The following is a 19,028-nucleotide window of genomic DNA, read 5'->3' on the forward strand; positions in this document are numbered from 1 at the left end:
CCAACATTATTCTGAATGAGGAAAAACTGACAGCATTGCCTCTAAAAACAGGAAAAAGACAAGAATATCCACTTCACCAATCCCATTCAATATAGTCCTGAAACATTAGCCAAAGCAATCAAGCAAGAGAAGAAAATTAAAATGATAAAAATAGGAAAAGAAGAGCTCATATTATCTCTACCTATTGATAACATGATTCTATATTTAGAAGATCCCACCCCCCAAAAAAAACTCCACCAGAACACTCCTAGAGCTTATGAATGAATTCCTCAAAGCAGCAAGATAAAATTTTAACACTCATACATCAATCACATTCCTATATTCCAAAGATGAATCCTCTGAAAAAAAAAGGAAAACTATACTATACCATTCAAAATAGCCTGAAAAAAATAATTGGGATTCAATATAACAAAAGAGGTGAAGGACCACAACTATGAAAACTATAGAATGCTGAAGAAAGATTTGAAGAAGAACTTAGAAGATGAGAAGACCTCCCATGTTTTTGGATAGGCAGAATTAATATCATCAAAATGGCTATGATACCACAAATGCCATATATATTTAATGCAATACCCATCAAAATTCGAATGCCATTCTTTACAGAAATAGGCAAAGCAATTATGAAAAATATTTGGAAAAATGAAAGACCCAGAACAGTCAAAGCAATCCTTAGCAAAAAAAAAAAAAAAAAAAAAAAAAAAAGTGAAGAAGGAGGCATCACAATACCTGACCTCAAATTGTACTGCAGAGCAATAGTAACAAAAGCTGCATAATATTGGCACTGAAACAGGCATGAAGACTGATGAAACAGAAGAGAAGACAAAGAAGCAAATCCACAAATATATAGGTTTTTAATACTAGAAAAAGTTGCTAAAATCATACATTGGTGAAAGATGGCTTTTTTTTAAACAGATGATATTGGGAAATCTTAAAATGCATACGTAATAGAATGAAACATATAGTTTACAAATTAAAATGAATATAAAAAACTAAATATAACGAGTCTTTGCTATCCTAGCACCAATACTATCTATTGGAATGTATATGTTCTTAGAAAGTAAAACATCATAACCTATCTCTGACAGACTTAGTAACTTATATTTAAATCTACACAAAAATTTTCAACTTTTATTTGAAAGAATTGAAGGAGCAATATAATTAATTTTTTTCAAAACATGTTTTATATATATGTATATACATGCAAATATATGTGTATATAGACAGATGAAATAACTTGTCTGAACAGTTTCAGAAAGAAAATGAACAATTTCAGAAAATTTACAAACCAGATAATGAACAGTCATTATCTGGTTTGTAAAAATACTTACAAAAAATTTATTAATAATTTTAAGTGCTTCTCTGCAATATTTTCATTATTTTCAAAGAACATCAAAGGAGGGTCCATAGTCAGGTTTTCATAAAAGAACATTTTTAATAATTGTTTAGTCCTAATAAATGAGTTTCTCTAAGCTTTAGTTATATTTTGACTCAGAACTGAACATATTTTGAGCATTTAATCAAATATGTTTTGTTCATTTAATGCCAGAAACACTTAAATCTCACAACATGCTATAAGTTTTGTTAGTGGTGGTGGTGTTATTTTTGTTTTTTGGTTTTTTTTTGTTTATTTATACTGTGTATTAAACTCAAGAGCACTTAACCGCTGTGATACACCCTCAGCTCTTTTTATATTTTTTAAAATTTTGATATAGAATCTCACTAAGTTGCTGTGGCTCCTCTTGAATTTAGGATAGTCCTGCCTCAGTATCCTCAGTTGCTGGAATTATAGGCACATGCCACTGTGTCTGATACAGTGCTACAAGTTTCAGACTATTCCTATCCCCTTTAAAACGGAGGAATTTGAAATTCAAAAAAGGAGACTTTGTGGATATGAAATATTTTCTCCTGAGCTCAGCTTTAGGATCTCAATAGAAACTGATGGTTTGGAATCAGAACTTTCAGTTCTGCTTTAATGATCACAAAATATTGGACTGGGCTCCCTCTAGGGTTCTTGCCCTCCATATGACTATTCTTGCCTCCACCCTGAGGGGGAGGCTTCTGCTGGCTCAGTCCTGTACTAGAAACATCACCTTAATAATCTTTGTACAAGCATGGCCTTGTAGAGGGGATGATATGAGTATGTAGAAATGGAAAAAGGGACTTGTGGACACCAGATCGAAAGATCAAAACAAAATTTAAGAGATCAGTAGACTAGCCTTCCTGGTCCCTTTCTCATTTTTCTCACTTTCATTCCCCACACTCCTTACTTCTTTTTTCCTCCATTTCTCCCAGCCTTTCTTTTATGTTAACACACACACACACACACACACACACACACACACACACAGAGTACAGGCTTTTCAGTTACTCAACTATATTTGACCTTCATCCGATTAGTCATATATAGAAAACTATAAAAATATTGCCATTATGTATTTATCTTTAGGAAGACAGTGTGGTGAATTACTAATTTCAAAGAAATTCTGCATATGAATGAATCCTGTTTATACATTTTCTGTCTATTTTAACTTGAGAATGACAAATGCTTAAAATGTTTGCACCTCACTTATAATTATTGTAAGGATTAAGTTCATTAAGTGCTTAGTGAAATTATTAATGACTGTAAGATTACTACAGTCTCTTCATAAATATAGTTATATATTAAAGTGACTGCTAGATAGATGACAGATATAACTACTATCTCTTATACATGGTAGTCATGGAAATAGATTGGATTTCTGTGTTAGTCAGCTTTTTGTTGCTGTAACCACAATATATAACAAGAACATCTTTAAAGAGTAAGAGTTCATTTTGAGCTCATAGTTTCAGAGGTACAGTCTCTGGTTGGCTGACTCCATCACTCTGGGCATGAGGTGAATCAGAACATCATGGGTGAAGGATGTCGTGAAGGAAACCTCTTCAGCTCATGGCAGTGAAGAAGCCTAGAGAAGAAGAAAAGCATCAGAGACAAAATATAAATGCCAAAGCTGTACCCCCAGTGAACTGCTTCCCTCTAGACATACCTTATCTTCAGGAGCCACTCAGGAAAGCATTCTTTTTGAATTATTAATCCATCAAGTGAATTAATCCACTGATTAGTTTACAGCTCTCTTAATCTAATCATCTCTCCTCTGAATATTGCTGCATTAAAACATGAGTTTTGGTGAGATGTCGCACATGTAAACCATAACCATGCTCTTCTAAGAGCATTACTATATTTTCATCCCTTTAATCTGATTAATAAACATTATGTTTTGCCTCTGGGAAATCAGTGAGACATAAGAATTAATTTTAAAATATCATGAAATAAACAAATTGTCTATTCTAGTGGAAAGAATCTTTTTCTGTCATGGTACTCACTTCTCAGCAAATGTACTACATTTATGCTGTAATTCATTTACTAACCAAAATTATCTTAATATCTAGTTTACACACTAACCACATTGTCTTAATATCTTGTTCCTCCATTTATCTAAATGTAATGACTTTTCTTTGGTGGCAAACACATAAATGAAACTAAACAAAACTATGAGATAAATATTTCATGAAAAATAAGAAAAATATCATTAGCATAAACCATTCAAATGTAAGACTATAAAAATATCTAATGAGGAGGGTTGTTTATAATTTTATATAAGCCGATAGAATAGATAAATGTACATAAAATGAAAAAAAAACCAACCTTGCTTTCATTTTCAGAGCTATAGCTAACACCTTGAAGTTCTAAGGTGATCCTATTTACTGCTTAGTTGGAGAAATCTTTGACCTTTTGCTTTTTCAGATTTTTCTCATTCCACCCCTTTATTCATATAATTTTGCTGTTCATTCAGTACCAATTCACTTAGCAAATATTTCTTAAGCACTGTTATTTAACATCCCTGTAAGATACATTCAGGCTAGTATTAAAGAAAACAAAGATTAATAAAACATAGATGTCCTACTTAAGGAATTTCCTGACTAGAAGGAGAAACCATATATAGGAGTAAATGAGTAGAATTACAAACTTGATAAAATTTTGCACCAAAGAGAAGAATATTATAAGTAAGTTAGCTGATATTGCTACATCCTTCTGAATTATTCAGTATTTGAAAAATTTGTTTGTCGCTTTGGAAAGCACTATGTAGGATGGGCACAGTGTGGCATGCCTGCAATCCCAGCAGTTTGGGAGGCAGAAGCAGAAGAATTGCTAGTTCAAAGCCAACCTCAGCAATTTAGTGAGGTGTTGAAAAACTCAGTGATACCCTGTCTCTAAATAAAATACAAAATAGAGCTACAGATGAAGCTCAGGGGTTAAATGCCCCTGAGTTTCATCCCTGGTACCACTCTCCAAAAAAAAGAAAGCACTATGGACATTCCTCCAAAACTTAGGAATGAAACCACTATATGACCCAGGCATCCTACTACTCAGCATATATTCTGATGAGTTAAAAATCAGCATATTACAGTGATTCTTTCACATTGCTTTTATAGCAACATAGTTCACAATAGCTAAGCTATGGAACCAATGTAGATGCTGATCAACAGATAAAGAAAATGTGGTTTACATACACAATGGAATATTATTCATCCATAAAGAAGAATGACTTTATGTCATTTACCTGTAAATGGATGGATCTGGAGACTATAATGCTAAAATCCAAAAACTAAAGGTCAGTTATTCTTTCTTATATGTGGATGCCAACAAGTGTTGTGGGGATAGAAGTTCAGTGGATTAGACAAAAGGGAAAGAAGAGAAGCCAGGAGGATAGGAATAGGAATGATAGTGGAATTAATCTGACATAATTTTCCTATGTACATATATGAATACACCACAGTGAATCTCAACATTGCATACATCCATAAGACTGGGATCCTAATTAGAAGAAGATATATTCCATTTTTGTATAATATATCTAAATGGATTCTACTGTCATGTATAACTAAAAAGAACAAATAAAATTAAAAAAAAGTTAGGTGTAGTAACAAATAGTTCCCAAATCTCAATAACTTCCAATAACAAAGATAATATTTTTTTCTACTGTTACCATGCATTGTAAACTACTGGAGATCTTTAGGGAAAAGGTGAAATTGAAGGATATATCTGGTCCATGCTGGCCTCATGTTGGAGGGGAAGCTTTGGTAGAACTACACAATTGTTTTAAACCTTCCTCTAGGAGCTAGAACCTTTCACTTCCACTCACATTCTCTGAACCAAAGAACGTCAAGGGCCTTATATTATTAGAGCAAAAACACTAATTCTTGTTCAAGGAAGGAATTGCTAGAAAGGTGATGCAAGAAATGAACATACTTGGCACCAAAGGCAAAATAAATATCTAAAATATATGGTAAAATTTGCATATGTTCATTTAATAAGTTAAGATTTAATTTATTCAGGGAATATTGCTTTTTTTAAAATAGTAATGTTTATTCAGACACATAGTGAAGGGATCATGGCCAGAAATTTTTACTTACAGACTGATCAGTTTATCCGTGACAATTTTTAAAATGTTTTATCAAAAAAAATTGATATTTTCACTTTCAACGTGTTTTGAAAGTGAATTATTACAAGTAGAAATTGGCCAGAAGTAGAGATGCCTCAGTAGGACCTTATCATAATACAACTGGTAAGAGTATTTCTAGTTTAATTCTGAGAGCTTTAACCACAATATACTTTAAGAACAATTTTAGTTAAGAAATCATTGTCTATATGAATTTATTAATTCAGTTTCTTATGTAAATTATTTTTAAAAATTATCACATTTGGCACTCTTTAAATCACTGTGAATGGAAAATAAAAATTCATTTTCCTACATGAAGAACATTTCCTACTTTTTAATGTAAGTCATTAATTTTACTTTGAAATGATTTTATCTGATTTGTGGAGCTTTTATTTTATTTAGTAAGTGATTCACATTACTCTACAGTCAAAAATAAGAATATTTGATTCTTAAGCACAGAAAATTATTATTTTTTTCTTTTTCTTTCTTCTTTCTTTCTTTCTTTCTTTCTTTCTTTCTTTCTTTCTTTCTTTCTTTCTTTCTTTCTTTTTCTTTCAAGAGGAGGAAAAGTTTATTTGCCACTAATGGTTTCAGAGGTTTTAGTCCATAGACTAAAATCAGCTCCATTCTTTGGGCCTGCGGTGAGGCAGAATATCATGGCTGAAAAGTATAGTAGAGGAAAGCACCTCAGGACATGACACCCAGAAGCAGAGAGAGAGAGAGAGAGAGAGAGAGAGAGAGAGAGAGAGAATCTCCTCATCACAGACAAAATGCATACCCAGTAATTATCTTTATTTTAAAAACATAAAGGGTAAAATCTTTGATATTGAAATAATAGGCACACTCTTTAATTATTTTTTAATTAATAATATTAATAATCAAATTATTTAATTATTTAATTTAATTACTTAATTATTAATATTATTGTGTCTTGTATGGTCCTGGTTTTAGATCTTTTTTCATCTTTTCTTACTTGAATAGGTAGAATGATTCAAAGTGAAAATAAAACCTTTTATTCATCTCATTTTATATGTATGTACAACATTCTACTTCTGGAAGTGAAGTTCTTGGAGTTTAGACATTTTAGGATTTCTGGCAAATAATATGTTAAATTAAAATAATAAGATGAAAGCAATTACAAAGGAAATCATTTACACTGAAATTGAATTACAAAATATTACAGCCAAACTTAAGAGTAGTATATATACTTCTTTATTAATGGATCAAATAACAAGATTTTTTTCATGAGTTCTATAAAATAAGAACTGAAATTTCATAATAAACATAAAGGCAAATATATTTTGTGGTTTTGCACCAACTGATATTATATGAATTTATCTGTATTTTACATTGGTCACAAAACATCACACGCATTAATGCCACTATGGTATGTTACTAATTTTCATAATGTAAAAGATTACTAATTTTCAATTAAAAATTGTGAGAAAATAGATGTAATTACATTTCTTTCCATTCTAAATCATGAATTGCCTGAATTCTGTTCATAGATTCCAAGTTAACTCCTCTAAAAGAATGTTGGTTAGATGGCAATATCAAAGAAATAATATTAGGAATTCAGTGAAAACTAATCAGGCCACAAAAAATAGGCAGAATATAATAAGGAGGGTGAATAGACAAAGTATTTTAATTGTACTAATAAACAGACATTAGGATACTTCCCCTCATCCACTGTTAATAGCTTTTTTATCATTCAGTAGCGGTTTGAATATTGCTTAAATTATTGGTGAACATATGAATAGCCTGAACATGGCAAGCCATTTTAAAATATTTACAATTTCCCTCTCTCTTGCTTCTCTACCCATTTTTCCCTTTCCCATAATATCCTACTTTTGATTAAAGTAATTAGACTTTCTGTATGAATTATCTTCAAAGAAAGATTGTACATTTACATGCACCTAAGAATTTAGGAAATCAAAGGAAAGTAAGATGAAACCAAAATATATGGAATAAATGTCACTTTGTAAATGGAAGACTTTTCTATTCCAGACTAGCACAAGATGTCCTTGGTGTGGAACAGGTAGGGACATGGATGGTGAGTATGCCATCAGAGACCTATTTGAGAAAGTTGCCCTGCGGGTTGCTTCCTGGGTGATTCAAGGCAGACAAAGGCTTAAAAGGTCTTGAAGGTTCTCATCCTCCAATATGTCATGAAGTTAATTCTTGTGTGGAGAAAATAAGTATCTACAAGACTTTTTTTTTAGACAAGAATGACCCGGTCAAAGGCAATATGGATGGAAGTATAGGACTACAAACATCTCATCAGATATCTAAGGACCAGACGCTTCCTCTGTTCTCTCCATCAAAACCCCTTGGTATCATATAAACAATGGAAATTTCATATATACTACATATGCAGGGTCAAATTCACATTGGCAAGAACTAATTTCCTCAGTTGTAATAGTAAAGGGGATTCTAAATAAGAGATCAGCTAGTTGTAGGTTTAATTACAGATTATTTTGCATAACTGAGTCTATAAACTTAGTTTTATGCTTTAAAAGTCAGTTTTCCAAAATAGAATCTAATCTAGGATGTGAGTATGCTGTTTTATGATCTGTGGCCAGTGGACAAAGGCATACTTGGATTGTGCTCCATATAGCTGCTATTGTTCTACACAGACATATATTGGCCAAATTATATTATTAAATTATATGCTTATACAAATATGTAACCACAAATCCCACTATTATATATAATAATAGTGTACCAAATACTCCATGGAGCCAAACTCTGGTTGAGTGTGTTGAAGTGTGTGGACTACTTTACTCACTAAGTAAGACGCTAAGTTTTATCCTAGTCCACATAAAAGTGTGGAAAGTCATTCATGGGAGATGAAGATGTGGCTCAGTGATAGAGTGCTTTCCCAGCATGCCCAAGATTCTGGTTTCAATCCCCAGTGTGGCAACAAAAACAAAACAAAGCAAAAAAATTAAAGTCTGTAGAAAATAGGAATTGTCTGGGTTACAAAGCCTAAACTTACTTGGGAGCAAGGGCCTGTCAGAGTCTAGAATGCTGCACAATTAATTAATTATTGTTTTCTCAATAATTGATGAGATTATGATTCTTCTCATTCATACAGAAGAATGATCCAGAAGCATTGAAGAAAAGTAGAAAATGTGACCACTTTTTCTAATATGTATACATATAATAAAGTTTAAAATCCATATTTCTGTATATATTTATTACTAATCTATGAAATATTGTGTTGACTTTATCTGTGTATAGCTTTACAGAATGTAGTAAGTTTGAACTTCCGAACCCCTAACAGATTATCACTTCTGTTAAAAAGTTGTTATAAAGTAATACGCACTTGGAAAGAAGTAAATTCAGGCAATAATGTTCAAGAATTCAATATTCAAGAATAATGAATCTTTATCTGAAGGTTTCTATTATGATTATGGATTTAACAAAAATAGTTGTTGGAGTAGAAAGGGAGAAAGCAGTTCAAGTATTATTTGGTTAAATATTAAGAAAGAAAAAATACTAAAGGAGAAATAAAAGGGGACTAACAGAGGTCTTAAAACAAGTTATACTTCTATCCTATTCAGGTTTTTGTTGCTACTTCATTTTTTCCCCCTTCTTAAGAGACTTTTCCTTGTTGAAAATATGTTGCACTCTTCTTTGGATTCCTAACCATCGCTGAAGTTGGATGACAACACATTTTCAGTTCCTGGCACCCCAATACCCTGCTGTCAGGATTGTAAATGATGCCACTTTTCAACAAAGCAGCGATCCAGTAAGGGGATTAGAGGCATGAATTTTAACTGACAAAATATGAATTTGAAGTTAACATGACACTTTTTCAGTGAATATGTTCTCAGAATACTAGTGCTAGCAAGATTAGAGGCACAGCTGTTTCTTTTATTTGCCACTGTAAGTGCAAATCAACACATACTTCATGACCTGGGTTTAAAGACCAGTGTGCCAGGGTGAATGAGCTTGTTCCCTCTGTATTGGCTTCCAGTGTATCACAGCTTGCCTCTACTCTCTCAAGAAGAATTGAATAATTGTTGGGGGGCTTAGGAAGGACTCAGTGATGACTAATTAATACAGAGGCTCCATTTCATCTAAATTGGATCTGCTATGACATTCCGTTACTCACTACAGAATATTTTGAGTTTAAGCATAAAGTTAATGCATGATTGCAAACAGCAAGCTCTTTACATCTGGCAGATTTTTTCAAATGTTTCAGTAAGATTTTGAAGAAAGTAAATGTATATGTGTATATTCTTTTAAAAATCATGTAATTTTTTAAATTTTGTTTTTGAGATTTAATGTGATTTCTCCATGTAGTCCCTGTTTCAAGAAGGGAGTCTGCTACTGCCAAAAGCCACATTGGTCTCCTCACTCTAGGAACTATGCACACCAAGAAGACAAGCCAGAGACAGGACATGGCTATATATCAACATGAGAAATGTTTCTGTCTGAGCCTTGCCTGTGGCTTGGAGATGATCAAAGAAGAATCAAGTATAAATCAGAATGTGTGTGTGTGGGGGGCGGGTGTTATTCAGGGTTTCAGCTTTATTTAGCTTTCTTAGCTTTCTTTATTTTGGCTAAAGCAGTTGTATTTTTTTAAAAAATATGGTATAATTTTTTCTTCATTCATATATTAGGTTTATTTTGCTTAAATTATTTATTATTAGTGTTGCACTTATTTTCTAATTATTCAGTAATAGTGTTTGTATATGAGTGGTCAATGGAAAAAAAGGAAAACTATTAGTTTATATAAAACATATCATTGAGTGATATGATTTCTATAACATCTTTGGTGTTGCCACTAAGACCAGAGAATTACACAATTCTCTATGTTTTCCTCTTTGCAATAGAAACTGTAACAAATACTGTAAAAGTAGCCATGCATGCCTCTTATGATGATCTATTATGTATGTCTAATTAAGTTTTAATAATTGTTAAAATCTCAGCTCAAATATCACTTTGGAGTCATATTCTCCACTTTTCAGGATTTATTATATTTTTCCAATATTTTGTTTTTACTCAGTTTTTTCAAGCTATTATAATAAAATACAATAGATTGGATGTCTTATCAATAATAGAAATTTAGTTCTGGAGGCTGGCTAATTTCAAAATGGAGGTACCAGTAGATTCAGTGTCTGCTAAGGATCCATATCCTCTTTCATGTTGATGATTATCCCTGGGCTCTAATATGGTGAAAGGAAATAAGGCAGCTCCTTGGAATTTCTTGTTTTGGAAGATTATTGTTCTCATTCAAAAAGACCTCATCCTCATGATTCAATGACCTCAAAATGGTCCTACCTGTTCATGATTAGATTTCAACATAGGAGCTTTCGGGATCTTCAAACATTCAGACCACAGTATCTCTCAATCTTATGAACTTTTGTTCATTTCTTTTATGTTGTCAAAAACTGGTAATTTTACATAGTAATCAATTAACTAACTTGTCTCCATTTCTGTCCTGTTGAGTGAAAAAGTCATTTGTTTTCTTTTTCCCTAGAGTCTTAGTTTTCTAATAGTGCTCATGATATCTGGTAAGGCTGCAATAAATATATAAATGCATCTAATAAAGTAATAAATCTATGAACACAAAGATTAACTTTTAAGAAATTGTAACAATAAAGGATAAAAAAGCACTATTATAAATATAATTACCTATATGAAAAAATAACATAGGATGCTATGAGAGAATAATGATGATATTTCTAACATACATTGGTTACCAGGACTATCTTTAAATAGGAGAACTTCATGATTCTATTCCATCTTTTCTAGCTTCCTCTTGCACCCTTGCTTGAGTAAATTGTATTATGTCTTTCTAGAGAATAAGTATAGTCAACAATTTTTCTATGTTAAAACAAATATTCCAATCCCTATTCATAAACAAATTTTGATGTAAATAAGATGTCTTCCACTGTGTTAGAAGGAAAGGTGAAAGAGTGATCCTAGATAAAAATAAATTATGTGGAAGGTTATTTGTATATACTTATCTGTTCTTCTTTTATTAGAATAAGTAAAGTTTATTCTTGAATGTGATAAGAGTGGGAATTGAGATTTGTAGTATCTACTGAGAAGAATGTGACAAAGGAGTACTGTATTATGTGAAAAGATATGCAAGACTAATTGAATGAAGATTAAGTTGGAGGTATGAAAACAGAATTTTTTTTATTCTAGCAATCATACAAATTCTTAAGTTATTTTTCTCTAGACCCGCCACCAGGTTTTCCCTTTTTGTCCTATTATATTTGTAAAAATCTGCAAAAGAACTTAAATAGTTGCAACGTATCATTTTTTACTTCATTGATAATTATATTTTTTTTCAATACAGGGTTTACTGTTTCTGTATGAATTATACATTTAGTTATGATATGAATTATCTGTTGTAGGCATCATTAAAGTTGTTTATCCTTTTCTTAAAACAGAAAATATTCTAATATACTATACAAACAATTTAGTACATTATGGTATTTATTGATATTTATTATGCTTTTTAGCATAGTGCATTCATGGATTGAGATATATGAGCAAAATACTTAATACCAAATCATGTCTTTATTCCTAGGCTGAAACTTAATTGGACATTACCTATTGAATTACTCTATTTTATTTGTTTAAATATTGTTTTTTGGATATCTTCATTTATATTCATAACAAATATATATATATATATATATATATGTTTTTCTCTTAGTTGAGAATTTTAATCAATTTGATTATATAATAGTTTATCTCAAATCTTGTGAGTTGCATGTTTACCTCATAGATTGAATTTAGAATTTTGTTTTCTTTGGGCTGGAAAACTTCTTCAAATATTCTTTTTTAGAGAAGGTGAATGAATGACATATATTCTGATTCTTTGAAAGTTTGGGACTGTATTTATTTCATCCTTGTTTGTGAAATATATTGAAGGGCTTATTGCATAGTAGTTTCGGTCCTCTGTCCAAGAATATGAACCTTCATTTGAAAAGGTAGAATTGTAGACAAAAAATGCCAGCTTTTCTTTCTTAGTTATTTTATTCGCTTATAAGTTGCTAAAGTTTGGATATGTTTTTCGTGTGTTTTCTAAAGGTTAGCGGGTTGAAATCTTGGTCCTCAATATTGTGGTGTTGATGTGGTGAAGGGGCATAGTGGAAGGTAGCCAGGTCACTGGGAGTGCTATCTCTGGAAGGGATTAATACAATTCAAGTACCCTGATGAGTTTCTGACAGAGCAAGTTGTTATAAAAAGATAAAGCATGAGTCAGGTGAAGTGGGGTATGACTGTAATCCCAGTAGCTCAGGAGGCTGAGGCAGGAGGATCACAAGTTCAAAGCTAGCTTCAGCAGCTTAGTAAGCAACTTGGTGAGACCTGTCTCAAAACAAAAAAATAGATAGATAGATAGATAGATAGATAGATAGATAGATAGATATAAAAAGGGCTGATATTTACCAGCTCAATGGTAAATAATCCCTAGGTTCAATCCCCAATATCAAACAAACAACTTCTCCTCCCTGCAAATATACAAATAAGATCAAGCCTGGCCTCTGAATATCTCAGGGTTCCTACCTCACTGAGTGATCACTTCAACACACATTTCCATCAGCAAGAAACCATCACTGGATGGGGCCACCTGATGTTGGTTTTTGAGCCTTTGAAACTGTGAACTTAATTAGCTTATTTTCTTTATGAATTATTCAACCTCACGGCATCTCAGCACCCTGTACCCTGAAGCTATGTATCAAACCCAGGTCCTCTTGACTCTAGGCATGAGCTATACTACTGAACTACAAACACTTCCTAGAAGAAGTTTGTTATGATTCTATGGTTTGAATATGGGTAGTGTCCCAAAAGATTCATGTGTTAAAGTCTTGGTCCCTAGAGTGGTACCATTGGAAACTGTTGAGGAAGTGGGGTCTAGTGGGAGGTCATAAGTCATTGAAACTATATCTCAGAAGGAAATTAGGGGATCCTGACCCATATTCATTCTCTCTCTCTCTCTCTCTCTCTCTCTCTCTCTGTGTGTGTGTGTGTGTGTGTGTGTGTGTTTGAGTTTCCTGGCTCATTATGAAAGTGGATTGCTCTAAAATATACTCTTCATCATTACAAGTCAGTGCCCAAAACATTGGGAAAGCTTTATCTTGAACTGTGGACTTCTAGAACTATGAGTTAAATCAACCTTTTCTTTTTATAAGTTAAAGCTTCAAATATTTTACTGTAGTAACATGAAGTTTATCATACATATGTGATGCATATGTAATATATATATGTATGTGTGTATGTATGTATATATATGTACATATATATATATATATATATATATAGAGAGAGAGAGAGAGAGAGAGATGTTATAACAGAAAATAGACTAACCACACACTCACAAAATGTTCATTTTATTCTTAAATCCAGAAATTTCAGATATACAAACAGAAATTATCTAGGTAGAGTTTTTTTGAATAAAATCCAGAAAATCCAGCTTGGCCTATGTGAGTTTCCATGGTTGCCAATGAGTTTCTATAAACTCCTTTATACCATGGGAAGCAGAAATTCCTTGGGTGAGCTGGAGAATCAAGAGAGATGATTAATAATTCTCCCACACCATGTGAGCAAGAGTGGACAGTAATCAGGTATTAGTGAAATTCTTAATTCTTATCTGTCTCTGATAAGAATATGATAACTCTAGCTGAAGTCAGGCCTTTTGCTGATTTTCAAAAGTAGATTTGTTTCTAATGTAAAAATAATGATCTTACAAAATATTTAGCCTTCAAAAATGTTTCATTTCAGGTGCTTTGTGCGTCCTCTTTGTTTTAAACTTAGAATTAATTATTTATTTAAACTTAAGCACAGAGTAAAGAGTTCCATTAAAAAAATAGATCAAGTAGGTTAAGTTTAATCAAGTAGGTTAAGTTTAATCAGAAAAAAAGGAGTACAAAAACCAAAACCACTGACTGTTTTTTAAAATAAAATTATTCAGTATATGAAATTGATATGCAGGTAGGAAATACTTCAAATAACTTATGGGGATGCAGAAATTAGTAACTGTACTAATAATTATCACTGAGGACTGTGGAAAACCAAATGGAAGAGTGGATTTACCAGCACCTAGTTGCTTAGCGTATTGATCTGCTATGTCCAGTGCTCTGTCCTATGGAAACAAGCCCTGTGGAAGCAATATCATGAGTTTGACATTTGAGCAGGGGCCACCTACAGCTATGACTGCAACTTTCAAGGACAAGACAATCTCAAAGATTCTGGAGTTCAGAGCTGAAGTGGTCTGTTCTCTTGAGGCTGGACATTGTCAAAAGTGAAGTATTGGAAGGGAGGCTTTTGTTTCTTTGCCCCTGATTTTCAGATTCTTCTTCTGACTTCCAGTGGCTGAAATCAATGCTAGTCTAGCTAACTAAGATGTCTAGGAACTACACTTTCTGTAATCCTAGGCCTAGGAACCATGCAAAATGTAGAAAGGTAGATTCAGCAGTAAATCCTAATAATGTGTACCAAAAATTTAGTCTTATTAGTGAGAAGGAAAGTGAAGCAAATTCAGAGATCCTTAAAGCAAAATTGAAGAAAGAAGATATTCGTATGTCATAACATCATAATCAACAATCAGAAGTTAAGTCTATCTATTGACGGCTCCCAAGGTTACTGCTTCTCTTAAATAAAGTTTAGTTATTTTGTTAACTATAACAATATTATGAGCCAACCTAAGTAGGACCTCTTATTCTAAATAAGGAAGCAAATTGAGCCAAAATTTACAAGGAACACGTGAGGCTAGAACAGACTGAAGGAAATTCTTCTTAGGTAATGCTGCATATTTGAAGAAAAAAAAAAAAACACACAAACTTTACGAAGGTCCATACGCTAACATTGATGTAAGCAGTCTACATAGTTAAAATGAGCACATTCACAGAATTCCTTTTATAAAATTAAAAAAAATATATATTAAATCTTGTAGAAATAAAAAAAAAAAGGATAAGCTTGGAATGACCTGGAGAGCTTCAGTAACTGGTTCAAAATAATCTGTCTTAAAAATTTCACATCTGAGAAAAGCATTTAATATCCTGAACTTCCAAATAGAAACTTATGAAAGAATAGAATGTTCATCTTTTAAACTGTGAGCAATATTAATGCAAGAAAGGAAAAAAAAAACAGTATTTTCTTTGGCATTTTCTCATATTTTTTTTCTTGGTACTGGTGATTTAACAGGGGCACTTAACCACCGAGCCACATCTTTAGCTTTTTTTTATATTTTATTTTGAAACAGGATTCACTGAGCGGCTCAGGGCCTCACCAAATTGTTGAAGCTGGCCTTGAACTAATGATCCTCCAGGCTCACTCAGCTTCTTAAGCCACTGAGATTATTATAGGTGTACACTGCTGTACCAGGCTCATTACTCTTAAAAATAATATTTCTAGTATAAGTGCAGCTACGTTTTTTAAAAAACAACAAGGAAAAGCACAAACACCTTTACTATGTGGCTGAATAAAGTTGAAAATAAAAACTTCCATGAGATATGATCTTCTCCGCTTTTAATAAAGAAGCATCTGTTTTAATTAATTTATTGTGTGAGCTTCCTAACTATAATAGAACACCTGTTCCTCTGTGCTCATTCTGAGAACCCTATTTACTTCCTAAGTAGCAACCAATACAATTGTTTATTATTTTTTTTGTTGTTATTCTGTCTTACGCTACTAGACCAAAAGCTGTGTGAAGGCTCATGTCTCATCTTAGCTTTAGACCCCCCATCATTGAACAGTACGTAACATAATAGACATTCAATATGTAATTATAAAACTAAGTAAAATATCCACTTGTGTCATAATTAATATTTTAAAAACAGAGGGATTATAATTATTTAACACATAATCAGGAATATACCAATACAAATGAGGTAGCAACTTTATAAAAAAATCATAAATATGTATGCAGTTTTAATCACAGATTCACAACAAGGAAAGAACAATTTTGTATATTTAAAACTTCAGTGATGAAGGTACACTTAGAAGTTATTTAGGAAAAACATATCAGAGAATGTGGCAGTTATGGGATTATGAATAAGAATCTATGAATAAGTCTATAAAATAGAAAGTTTTGTCAATATAATAAAATTTCTTTTTAATGTGGAGGAAATATGTCATAAAATGAGCATCTAAAAATAAAATTCAGTGAATTATCTGTTGAAAGTAATTCACTTGAACTTCAGAAAATTTAAAACTCTAAAGATCACCACTATTGAATTTCAGAGAAGGAGCTACATGTGCATGGTTGAGTCAAATAATCAATAGTCATTTGTTTTAGTTTCTGCTGCCTAGTATTGCAAGCCTATGTATTAGAAACAAACAAAAAAAAAGTTTATAACCTGCAGTTATTAGAAAAACAAAATCAGGATGTCACTGGTAGTTCCAATCAATTTGGATATCAATATTACTTTCATAACAGGTAAGTGACTCAGTAGAAATCATGTAGAGATTCTTGAAACTGTATTAGCTCTTTCAGGCCATTCTGATATGGTTTAAGGTTTTCAATGTTAGTCAGCTAAGTAGTGTAGAAATGGAGCCCATTTTATAAAATACATCTTGTGGCTAGGCATTCTTTTGTGCAAGCAAACATGTCCAACCACATTATATTATTTGGTTCCATTAAATTGAGGAAAAATCTAAAGACCACGCAGACTATTCTTTAAAATGGGAAAAAAGTATATTTGAAAATATTGACACTGCACAAGTACTATAGACTATGGTGTAAAACATATTGTGATTACACCAATAGCCAACTGTGTAAAATCTTGTGAGTTGCTTATAGTTTCTGAATTTCAGTCTATTTGTTAAATTTTTGGACAATGATATCTCTCAAGCATTTTTATTTTGCAGATCAGACAAAACCCATATACAATGGCTAACACATGGTAGGCACTTCATAAATGGAAGCTATGTGGAGAAAATTTTACCTAAGTTTCAAAATTTGTCCTTAATATTTAGTTCTTGTTTTAACATAAAGTCAGTGTGTTTATAGTTTGATAATGAATCTTTGATGACTCAGGAATGAAGAAATGAAACAAAATGCAGAGGCAACTTGATTAGCTATTGTTTATTGATGAACCACATTGGAGATTACTAAAATATAGAAATTTGCACTTATGGAAATAAAACATTTTGAAAATGTTACTTTTGAAGCTTAACATTTCACTGCTATATAGGAGAAATTGAGTTTTATCATAACCATCAGAAATAGTAAGCTCAAGTTTCCCCAAGGACAGTAACCAAAGCTTACTTATTTTAATAACCTATAGTGACCATTATGGTATCCAAAGCACAGTATTTGGTATAAGAAAACAAAAGATTAGCTAATGTCTCTTTATGAAAAGCGATCTATGACTGGGCATTATACAAATGATGAATATACTTTTAAACAGAATACCTACATATAATTTGAAAATTCCAGGTGCAATTAGATGCCATAACTAAAAATATTTTAAGTTCAATAAAAGCAGAATGTCCCAAGAAGTTCTTGATGGATAGTTCCAGACTGGGAGGTCAGAGAAATGTCATATAGTTACCATGTAGCTTTCAGCATAAGCATTTTATGAATCTTACCATGACAGTCTTATAAACAAAAGAAACCCAAAAGCAGGCTATGCATTTCTACAATTAAATTAATTTGAAACTTCTTGTACAACTCTGTTTAGAAAATGTCAGTTTCAATCTGAAAAAATTCCAGCCATGTCTTCAATTAATAATAGCCAACATCTCTGATGAAGTATTGGCTTACTCAAAACTGGTAGGACAGCAGAATTAATCTAATTTTAAAAATCTGTGATTTATCTTTTTTTAACTTGTTAGATTCAATCCCAATAATATAACTTAGTGGGTATTAAGTTGTATCCTCTGAAAATTCTCCAATAATCATCAGGTCATGTGAGGTCACCTTCTTCCACATATTCATGGCATACTGTATACACTTTTTAAAGCCATAATTTACAATGCTTAATTATTTGTAATGAATTTTATTGTCTACTTTGCTTTCAGACTTCTTGAAAATGAGGGTTATTTTATTTTTGTTTAATTCTTGGTCCTTCTGCCTAAAAAATTGTCCAGTATAATAGGTATTCAATAGATGTTTTCCAATTAACTTACTACAATAAATATAATAAATAAAATAAAATTGCATTTTATTAGGCCTTATTCTAACATTGACCATTTCTTTGTATTAAGACCTACCATCAATGCTGGACACAGTGGTACATGCCTATAATCCCAGCTATTTGGAAGGATAGCAAATTTGGGCAAGTTAGCAAGACCCAGTCTCAAAACAAAAACAGAAAAAAACACTGAAGATGTTGATTAGTGGTAGTGCTCCCCTGGGTTCAATTCCCAGTACGAGATTTGTTTATGACACTAAAAGTTTTAAGTATTTGTTTGCTTTTCCGACAGGGTTTTGCTAAGTCGTCAAGTTGGCCTGAAACTTGTGGTCCTTCACCCTTAGCTTCCTAAGTATCTGTGTTTATAGACATGTGCCACCATGTGTAGTTTGGGTTATATGTCTTCACTTTCTTGTGCCGATCATACATAGGTCTACCAGAAGAC

Source organism: Urocitellus parryii, chromosome 10 (assembly GCF_045843805.1).
Source record: "Urocitellus parryii isolate mUroPar1 chromosome 10, mUroPar1.hap1, whole genome shotgun sequence".
Lineage (NCBI taxonomy): Eukaryota > Metazoa > Chordata > Mammalia > Rodentia > Sciuridae > Urocitellus > Urocitellus parryii.